Here is an 11,074-nt window from a genome sequence, read left to right as displayed (position 1 = left end):
TTTAACATAAATGTTATGGCTACTCACCATTGTAGCTCGCTCCTGGTCAATGATACGAGCCTCTTCTTGCAGTGGAAAACTTGCAGCCAACAAACACCGTGGAACCTAAAGGAATGAAATTAAACATTAACATTTCGCCTCGACCAATTTTCACACGTACAACGCAACGCGGCTACACTTCTGCTATTACAAACGTAAATCTCCTTAAACACAATGAGTGTTACTTACCGTGTACGCTCTAGACGGTCCAGTTGCAAGCAGAAAATAAAGATATTTCTGTTGATAATTGTCGCTGCTCAGTGGCTCACGGCCATCGCGCCAACAGATTTGAATTTTGGCGGAGGTTCGGGCAATTACGTCATATCCACGGCACATGACTGCGACGTAATACCCGCTTATCTGAAACGGCAGTTAAAAGTAGAGTTACATCAAGTTTTCTTGGAACCTAAACGAATGAAAGAAAACTATCATTTGGCCACAACCAACATTCACAGATACAACACAACGTGCGGGGTTGGGGTTAAAGATTGAGTGAAGGGCCCTCGTTTTAAACTACTGTTTTGAAAAGGAGTGGGAACAAGTAAGACGTATTTAATTTATTTAATGGGAAGTAGTAAGACTTATTAAATTTATTTAATCTACTTTTCTTCCCAGGCAAAATTTGATGTGCTGCAATTCCAAATTTCCACAGTGAATGAAGGAATGAAGTCCTTTAAATTATGATTTTGTATAAATACTAGGCATTAACACAAAATCGACGGCACAAAATGGGCAGACTTTACTTGTTTGAAAAGGACTGGTTACAAGACAGACTTTTTTAATTTATTTAATGGGAAGAAGACTTATTTAGTTTAATTGATCTATTTTTGTTCCCTGCCAAAATTCGATTTGCTGCAATTCCAAATTTCCAAAGTGAATGAAGGAAAGAAGTCGTTTAAATTATGGTTTTGTTTAAATACTAGGCATAGACACAAAATCTACGGCACAAAATGGGCAGACTTTACTTGTTTGAAGAGGACTGGTTACAAGACAGACTTTTCTGATTTATTTAATGGGAAGAGGACTTATTTAGTTTATTTAATCTATTTTTGTTCCCTGGCAAAATTGGATTTGCTGAAATTGTATTTTGCCAAATCTCGATTTGAGACCTGATAGGAAGTATTAAACGCTTAGTTAAATCAATACAAGTTGGTAATAAGAGCGAGTAATGTTGGTTGAACCGATGAATGAAGGTTGAAAGCAATTTAAATTATGACTTTGTATAAATACTAGATATTAACAGAACATCTACTGCGCAAAATGGGCAGAGTTTACTTGTTTGAGAAGGAGTGGCTTATTCAAAACTAAGATTTATGTAATCTGTTTGTTCCCAGGCAAAATTGGATGTGATGCAATTCCAAATTTCACCACATGATGGTGCCCAATTTTGACTTCATAGGACATATTAAACACTTAGCTTGTTATTATGTTCAAGGTAATCAGATTTGTTTATCATTCTAATGGCCTCTTCAAAACTATTCTGGATTACTACTTTGGATCTATTCTACATTACTTGGCAACAACATACTCTGTAACAGATTAGGCAGTATAATCACATATGTTAACTTGAGAGTGCCCACACTCAATCTACTTATCGTGATGTGTTAAATCAATTACTGTTAGACATTATTTGTCTGATAATCTACCAAATCTTTGAATTGAAGAATTTGTGATTTAATTAATAGCTTGTTCAGGGTACTCAGACTTGTATATAATTCTAATGGCCTTCTTTTGAAAACTATTCTGAATTACAACTTTGGATCTTATATTACTTTGCAACAATCTACTCCGTGACAGATTAGGCAGTATAATCACATATGTTAACTTCAGTGCCCACACTGTATTTATTTATGGTTATTTGTTAAATCAAGTACTGTTAGACATGAAATAGGAAGTGTTTAACATAAATGTTATGGCTACTCACCATTGTAGCTCGCTCCTGATCAATGATACGAGCCTCTTCTTGCAGTGGAAAACTTGCAGCCAACAAACACCGTGGAACCTAAAGGAATGAAATTAAACATTAACATTTCGCCTCGACCAATTTTCACACGTACAACGCAACGCGGCTACACTTCTGCTATTACAAACGTAAATCTCCTTAAACACAATGAGTGTTACTTACCGTGTACGCTCTAGACGGTCCAGTTGCAAGCAGAAAATAAAGATATTTCTGTTGATAATCGTCGCTGCTCAGTGGCTCACGGCCATCGCGCCAACAGATTTGAATTTTGGCGGAGGTTCGGGCAATTACGTCATATCCGCGGCATTTGACTGCGACGTAATACCCGCTTATCTGAAACGGCAGTTAAAAGTAGAGTTACATCAAGTTTTCTTGGAACCTAAACGAATGAAAGAAAACTATCATTTGGCCACAACCAACATTCACAGATACAACACAACGTGCGGGGTTGAGGTTAAAGATTGAGTGAAGGGCCCTCGTTTTAAACTACTGTTTTGAAAAGGAGTGGGAACAAGTAAGACGTATTTAATTTATTTAATGGGAAGTAGTAAGACTTATTAAATTTATTTAATCTACTTTTCTTCCCAGGCAAAATTTGATGTGCTGCAATTCCAAATTTCCAAAGTGAATGAAGGAATGAAGTCCTTTAAATTATGATTTTGTATAAATACTAGGCATTAACACAAAATCGACGGCACAAAATGGGCAGACTTTACTTGTTTGAAAAGGACTGGTTACAAGACAGACTTTTTTAATTTATTTAATGGGAAGAAGACTTATTTAGTTTAATTGATCTATTTTTGTTCCCTGCCAAAATTCGATTTGCTGCAATTCCAAATTTCCAAAGTGAATGAAGGAAAGAAGTCGTTTAAATTATGATTTTGTTTAAATACTAGGCATAGACACAAAATCTACGGCACAAAATGGGCAGACTTTACTTGTTTGAAGAGGACTGGTTACAAGACAGACTTTTCTGATTTATTTAATGGGAAGAGGACTTATTTAGTTTATTTAATCTATTTTTGTTCCCTGGCAAAATTGGATTTGCTGAAATTGTATTTTGCCAAATCTCGATTTGAGACCTGATAGGAAGTATTAAACGCTTAGTTAAATCAATACAAGTTGGTAATAAGAGCGAGTAATGTTGGTTGAACCGATGAATGAAGGTTGAAAGCAATTTAAATTATGACTTTGTATAAATACTAGATATTAACAGAACATCTACTGCGCAAAATGGGCAGAGTTTACTTGTTTGAGAAGGAGTGGCTTATTCAAAACTAAGATTTATGTAATCTGTTTGTTCCCAGGCAAAATTGGATGTGATGCAATTCCAAATTTCACCACATGATGGTGCCCAATTTTGACTTCATAGGACATATTAAACACTTAGCTTGTTATTATGTTCAAGGTAATCAGATTTGTTTATCATTCTAATGGCCTCTTCAAAACTATTCTGGATTACTACTTTGGATCTATTCTACATTACTTGGCAACAACATACTCTGTAACAGATTAGGCAGTATAATCACATATGTTAACTTGAGAGTGCCCACACTCAATCTACTTATCGTGATGTGTTAAATCAATTACTGTTAGACATTATTTGTCTGATAATCTACCAAATCTTTGAATTGAAGAATTTGTGATTTAATTAATAGCTTGTTCAGGGTAATCAGACTTGTATATAATTCTAATGGCCTTCTTTTGAAAACTATTCTGAATTACAACTTTGGATCTTATATTACTTTGCAACAATCTACTCGGTGACAGATTAGGCAGTATAATCACATATGTTAACTTCAGTGCCCACACTGTATTTATTTATGGTTATTTGTTAAATCAAGTACTGTTAGACATGAAATAGGAAGTGTTTAACATAAATGTTATGGCTACTCACCATTGTAGCTCGCTCCTGGTCAATGATATGAGCCTCTTCTTGCAGTGGAAAACTTGCAGCCAACAAACACCGTGGAACCTAAAGGAATGAAATTAAACATTAACATTTCGCCCGGACCAACATTCACACGTACAACGCAACGCGGCTACACTTCTGCTATTACAAACGTAAATCTCCTTAAACACAACGAGTGTTACTTACCGTGTACGCTCTAGGCAAAATTGGATGTGATGCAATTCCAAATCTATCTGAAACGGCAGTTAAAAGTAGAGTTACATCAAGTTTTCTTTTTTAATCAACACAATCATTTACAACCGTTGACCAGAAAGAATCGTCGAAATTCGACGTCCCCCACAAACGCCACGCTCACTCGCTTTTCAGGGCAACAAAAGTACTTCTTTTTAAAAACGATGAGTTGTACTTACCGTGTACGCTCTGGACGGTCCAGTTGCAAGCAGAAAATAAAACTATTTCTCTTGTTAGTCGTATGTTACCATCCGCTGTGTCTTTGTCAACATCGCCGCCATTTTCCTACTTCCTGCTGCGAGCCACGCCCACGGATTTAAATTTGGGCGGAAGCTCTTTCCATTGGCGTCGTTTTCGCGTATAGCAAATCCGATTGGTTGGGAAGGGGGCACGGTTATGCAGCCGAGGGGGTCCTGTGATCGGTGGGATGTAAAGTAGGCGTCGACGTCACGTCCGCGTCACGTGACCACGACGTGGCAGACTCATATAGCAACCGCTGTTTTGTTTAGTAGACTTACAGTTGTTATGCATTGACATAATGGCGCACACACCAAATAGATTTAAATAAATTAAATAATTCTTCTGCCCACTCTCTTTTAAACAAGTTAACTCTCCCCGCGGATTTGAATTCCGGCGAAAGTTACGCCCATCGACGTCACGTATGTCACGTGACCACGACGTGGCAGATGTCATATAGCAACCGCTGTTTTGTTTAGTAGATTTACAGTTGTTATGCATTGGCATAATGGTGTGCACTCAAAATAGATTTAAATAAATTAAATATTTCTTCTGCCTACTCCCTTTTAAACAAGTTAACTCTGCCCACGTCCATTGACGTCTTGTCTGCGTCACGTGACCACGACGTAGCGACGTCATATAGTAACCGCTGTTTTGACCAGTAGACTTAGTTATTATGCGTTGACATAATGGCGCACTGGTTAGCATGGCCACCTCTTAAGCATGATGATGCGGGTTCGACGCCTGATCAATGTTAGCATGGAGTGAGCTGAAGTGCATGGCGCTGAAGATTTGAATCTTTGAAATGCGCTGAGGTCTGACATATCAGGCAGAATGGTTTGCCATCACGTTCAACAAAAAATAGAAACTTTCCCACTCTGATTAAAACGTCCTGTGTTCATCTACGTATTTTCGTTTTGCTGTGCATCTTTTCCCTGCCATTTCGAGAGCCCAATTGACACTCATAGTTTAAAGAAATGTGTTTGCCCATCCTACTTTGTGGAATTTCACCACATGCGCTTTTGACCAAAATACCAAATTGAACTCAAGTGAAGCCAACACGCACAACCCCCCCCCCCCCCACACACACACACACACACACACAAATGTTGATATGAACATAAAAGAGCCGCATGCGGTTCGGGAGTTGCGGCTTGGCCAAACCTGTACTATACAACTTTATTTGTATAAAATTTTCACAACAGCTGTCACACAAACAAAGCGGGAAAAACCGAAGACGTGCGTGTTCCGCCCACGCTGGATTTATTTGCACCTTTGAAAAGACACCGTATTGCCGCAGATGTGGCAAAGAGTACTTTTGGGCATCTGAGACGGAAGGATGTCCAAAGCATCACGTCACCTGCTCTGGTAGGCATGGTGGTGGGACGTTGAGGTCAACCGCTTTGGGGTTGGCTGAATCTTTGATCGCAGGATGCCACACACTTGAAGACAGAAGCAGAAAAGCAGAGCTAAATGCAAAATGTACTCACCGGTGACTCCAATTTTTTTCCCCCCTGAAGAAACAGCTGGACGGGTGGCCCCGGCTGGCCAGTGGGACTCTTGTTATTCTGACCCTTTTTAGTGCGCGTTTGGGGCAACAACCGTTTTTTGTGGCGCTCTCTTCTGGTTCAAAAGTGCCCTGCATGTGAATTTGCTTTTCCTGCCTTCTGATTGGATGAGCGCCGGTGTGACGCGGTGCCTCTGTCACCGTGGCGGGGGGTATACGTTGGCATCGGAGCGTCTGCCAACGTCTGAGACCGGCTGGCAGTGTATCGGAGGTGTCGAGTGCGGTGCCGCTGGAGCTCACTCACCAGCTGGTGTTAGGGCCACAGAATGAAGGCCAAGGAGAAGAATAGAAAGAGAAACAGAAACTTCTCCTCCAATTGTTTGATTTGTCTCTTCTGAGCTTCGATGAATTCTTTCAGCTCTTTGTTCCTCTAGGACGGACAAATGGAAAGTGGCATTCAAAAGCCAGTAAGCGTGCAAGTAAGTGCCGGGCTGGCTTTGGGCCCTTACCTGTTGCGCGCTGTGCAGCAGATCCATTCTCTCTTGGAGGATGCAAGCGTCGCGCTCCCTCAACTCGCACATCAGGGCTCGCTTCCATTGGTCCACGGCGCTCCTAAGCTCTTCTCTCTGATCCGCCGTCAGCACGTCATTCACGCCAGCGTGGCTGGCTTTTTCGCCGTCCGTGGCGGGGCAGTCCCGCTGCGGTAGCGCCTCGTACAACATGGCCTCCAGCTCCAGGATCCTCTGGGCCGCAATCCTCGTCCATCAGTGGTCCGGCGGGAGATTTGAGGGCGGCTTACCTTATGAGCCTGGTCCATGGAACACTTCCTGAAGTCCAACTCTTCATCCAGGTAGCCCTTCTGCTTGCAGAACATATCCTAGCACAGCTCAAGGTCAGAATTGTTGGGGCACATTGCCGGAGTTCCCCTTGGCTGATGTCGCGTGTCTGTCTACCTTCTCACTTTCAATGTCCAACATCTTCTGTTGAAGTGCTGACTTGGTCACTTTGATGTATTCTAACCACTGAGGAAAGGCTGCTGTCACATAAGCAGAATGCGAGAGCGTGCGTGGACGTGCGCGTTACCTTCTCGGCTAGGGTGAGAAGGGTCCTGGCGTGAATCACGACCACCTGCTCCTCGTTGGTGAGATTCTGCAAGAGCCCAAAGGCACAGCGTCAACAAGCTTCTTTCAGCGCAAAGCCTTCCAAAAGTCACATTTGAGCCGCCGAGTCTCGTGGAGTGCGAACATAAGGAGTTCGACATACACTTACGGCGTTATAGCCCAGGATGTCCAGCTTCTTCATCAGATCACTGATGACGATGTCCGGGGGAAAGGCGCAAGGAGCAATGTTAAGGTGTTCTGGGACCTCGGGTTAAGGTTAGGGTTGCGAGGGACGCCTTACGTACGCTCACGCCCTCGGCCTCGCAGTAGATCTGCAAAGGGCTGAGGCCGTCTGGGAAACGGACTTGCAGAAACTTCAAGACGGGGGAGCGCCACTCCCTCTCCTGAAAGGCAGAGGCATGCATCCGTCCGTCCGTCCGTCCGTCCGTCACATCTCTGGCCTCAACACGCTTGTGCGAGTCTTCCCACCTCCAGCTCCAGGATGCGGAACTCAAGCAGTTCGTTTTGGTCTCGCATATCCTGGATGTGCTCTTTCAGACGCGCTTCTTCCGCCTCCATCCGCCTGACCTGAAAAGACAGTCAGACCTCATCTGCGGGGCTTCCCGACAGGTGTGACGCCAAGCGACTCCGCCCAGCGCCTTTCTTTCCGTCACCTTTTCGGCCAACTGCTGATTGCTCTGACGCAGCAGCTGCTTCTCCTCCACCCACTTGACATTCTAGAAGAGACAAACGCGTGGACAGCTTTGGAATGTTGTGTCATTTTCATCCACAAATTCTTTGGTTGACTGGAAAATGACATTTGCTTTTCTCCGCATTTTCGCAGCCACGTTCGGGGGGGGGGGGGGGGGGGGGGTTGGTCCAGTAATGCCAGACGGATGAGTGACTGAAGAATGTAGCTATTTTGTCTGAGAAAAAGGTGTGCTCATTGATGAGCTTACCTGTCCTTGTTGCTTCAGCGCTGACTCCAGATCTGCTACTCTGCTTTGATAGTGACCCATTTCTACCATCAGCTTTTCTCTGGTCTGAAAGGAGGAGGAGGGAGGCTCCTCCTCCTCCTTTCAGACCAGAGAACACCCGAGGCTGGGTGAGAACGGGGAGGCTGCGACCCGGCCGGGGGTTGCGGGAAGGGGCGCCACCTTGATCTCCTTCTCGGCGTCGTAGTCCCCTTCGCTGGTCTGGGCTAGCAGAGCGTAGGCTCGTTGCAGCGCTTGATATTCTTGCGTCAGCTGGCGGTAGCGAAGCTCCGCCTCTTCATGCACACACCAATGCAACACAGCACTAGTACCAGAATCAGTCAGACCGGCGACAAAGCACCCGCGACGCAAAGACGAGTCCGATTCCAGGCTGAAGAGGAATGTTTGGTGCCAATACGCTGGCAGAAATGGCGGGCTACCTCTTCGGGTTCCGTGTCGGGGGTTCTGTCGGTGTGAAAAGACAAGGACGATCCGTCCGAGTCCACCAACACGTCTTCGTCGTAGCCGTAAAATGTTTCGATGACCTGCGGGCGCGGAAGCAAACATCTCTCTGAACAAACTGAAGCGACACCTCACGATGAATCGACGAGAGGAACGATAGCGAGAAAAAGGCCATTTCATCTTGCGCAACACCAAGCAGCCGCAAACAAACAGACTCACCTTGCAGGACCTCACGCTTTGTTCCTCCTCAGAGATTCTCGACGTCGGTATCGTAGCAGCAAATCTCTCTCCTGTCGACACAAATAATCCGCCTTTGAGATTCTTTGGATGCAAAGGGAACGAACGGCTCCGGCGCAGAAACAAACGCGACTCACAATGACATTTCTGACATGAGCTCCTGTCTCCAGAGCCTGAAAAACACGTCACCGGCGATGATTGGAGGGACGCTCGTCTTTTCCAAAAGTGACAACTACAGGGTGTGTCAGGGTTTTCCAGATTATCTTTATCGTATCATTGTGTTGCTTTGACTTTGACTGCGACCTGTAATAAATAATATTATTTATCCCTTATTTATCCCTATCGCTTATCCCTTCCTACACAAAGTCGTAAAACACCCCTTGCTATGTTTTGACTAGAGGTCAAGGGCTTCCTCTATTCAATCCACTCTTACACCCACCCTGTTTCTCTTAATTAAAATGCTCGTGCAGGAGCCGAGAGTCAGACTTCATTCGTACAACGGATGGACTCTCCACCTGCAGGTGTCCAAAAGAACTTACTTGTCTCCCGTGTGGTTCTTGCAAAATAAGTTGGAGCGAGCGCAACTCTAACAGGGTGCATTTTGCCACTAGCTGCCTACGGACAATGACGTCGCGCTCGCGGCTCATGGTTGACGGGCTGAGCAGCCGGGCAAGTCCGTCGTTTTCAGCGCACAGCGAGTGGCAAAGGCGCTGACAAAACGGGAGCTTTGAGCTGCTGAAAACGGCAAAACAAGTCTAAAGCGTGTTCAAACGCGTGCGCACAATGCTCCTGCTTGAAAGGTCGGAATTTAAGGGGCCAATTTTTTGGATGGCGGCCGCCGGCCAAGCTTTGGACGGAAAAGGTTTCCTGGCGACAGCGAGCGAGCGCGGCGCTGCCGTACGTGCACCGAGTCGCCTGCCTGAAGACCTTGGACAAGTCGTCGATGATGTGCCGCTGCTCCACAACTTGAAGGAACTCCATTTCACCGTCCTGCTGGCCGCAACCGCGGTCCAGGTCATTGAGCGAACTAGGCCTTCTCTGTGGAACACAAATGCAGTGGACTCTGTTGGCACGCCGCCGTTGTCCGCGTCGACTTACCAAGCTTGCCATCTCCTCGTTCTCCTGGGTGACAAAGCGCACTTTGTTTTCAAGGCGACACAGCACCAGCGAGAGTTCTTCATTCTTCCTGCTCAGGCGTTTGTTTTTGTACAGGAGTGGCAGAAACTGGCTTTCTGTTTCTCTCAGTCGCTTTAGCTGCAAGCATGAAGTGCGGGATGTGAAAGACGCACAACACGCGGGCCAGAACGTATCCATTCCTTTTGCATCGGTTTGAACGGAATCGTGGCTTTGGCTCCCAATAAAAGACATCTACCAGGCAACCGACTCGCCGCGCCGCTCAACTAATAAGCAAGCGCAATGGGTGCCTCGCTGGATGGCGCGCATCAAACGTAGCGCAAACCTTCAAGCGTGCCGTCAATAAATTACCAGTTCATTGCGCTCTTCAGAAAGCAGGGCGTTTCGATCCTCCAGTTTCCTGATGACTGCGCTGAGCTCAGCGATTTTCAGATGAAACCGTCGCGTGTCCCGATCCTCCTGAGACTGAAAACGCCCCGCAACACACACACACAAGCACTCGTTCAAAGTTCAAAACTGTTTTTGTGCTACCTTCCTCCAGCAACGAACTAAGTCATGCGTACTGCAAGTGTGTGATGAGGTGGCTTACGCAATGAAGAGGATTGCTAGTAGCGGCGTTGACCCCACTTCCAGGGTAGTTTAGGCCCGCCCTTTGGGAATCCCTCAGGGCAGCGATCTGCTGCTCGGCAGCCTGAGTCTGCAGCTGAAGGCGGTGGACGTGGCCGGCCCCAGGGCTTCATCCAAAACACTAACCGCTCTGTCTTTCAGCTTGATCTCATCCGTCTGGATGTACAAACGGGGAGCGCTCAGGCAGGCGGGCAAACTCATTTGCCAGAATTGTGACAAAAACAAAGAGAGCAACCGGCCAATTTTTTTCTTGAATCGACTAGAACACCTTTGCTGTGACAAAAGCGAAGCGAGCAACCGGACATTTTCTTCTTGTGAAATAGAATAGAATAGAATGCCTTAGGTGTCATTGCACTGCAGGTATACAACGAAATTGGGAACATAGCCACGCACCGCGCATCTGATCAGTCCTACCAGTCGGCGGATCTCCCTCTCGCAGTCTCTCTTGGTTCGGCTCAGCTCCTCCCGATGCTGGTGATGAGCCGATCGGAGCTCGGCCGCTCGGGACTGCCAGGCCTGCTGGGCCGCTGCCAGGGCTTCTTCCGCGCTCCTGGTGGAGGCGACACCGCTCGGTCTCCCGACACCGCTGCGTCTCCTCCACCTCCGCCAGCAAAGCGCCCCCCCTCCTCACCTGAGCAGACATTGCGCCAC

At 45.8% G+C, this 11,074-nt stretch overlaps 1 long non-coding RNA gene across 1 annotated transcript; it reads right to left on the bottom strand.

Annotated features, from left to right (window-relative positions):
* Nucleotides 1–7,163: 7,163 nt before the first annotated feature.
* LOC148401216 (uncharacterized) lies at nt 7,164–7,784 on the bottom strand. The gene is made up of 3 exons (XR_015857308.1): nt 7,664–7,784; nt 7,479–7,577; nt 7,164–7,393 (listed from the first exon to the last, which is right to left on the bottom strand). It is a non-coding gene; the product is annotated as an uncharacterized LOC148401216 (long non-coding RNA).
* Between the last annotated feature and the right edge of the window lie 3,290 nt (nt 7,785–11,074).

The sequence above is a fragment of the Syngnathus floridae genome, chromosome 2, assembly GCF_059516105.1.
Source record: "Syngnathus floridae isolate MCC-2025c chromosome 2, RoL_Sflo_1.0, whole genome shotgun sequence".
Classification (NCBI taxonomy): Eukaryota; Metazoa; Chordata; class Actinopteri; order Syngnathiformes; family Syngnathidae; genus Syngnathus; species Syngnathus floridae.
Note: the sequence above shows the minus strand (reverse complement) of the source record. Positions and strands in the feature narration are given on the sequence as shown.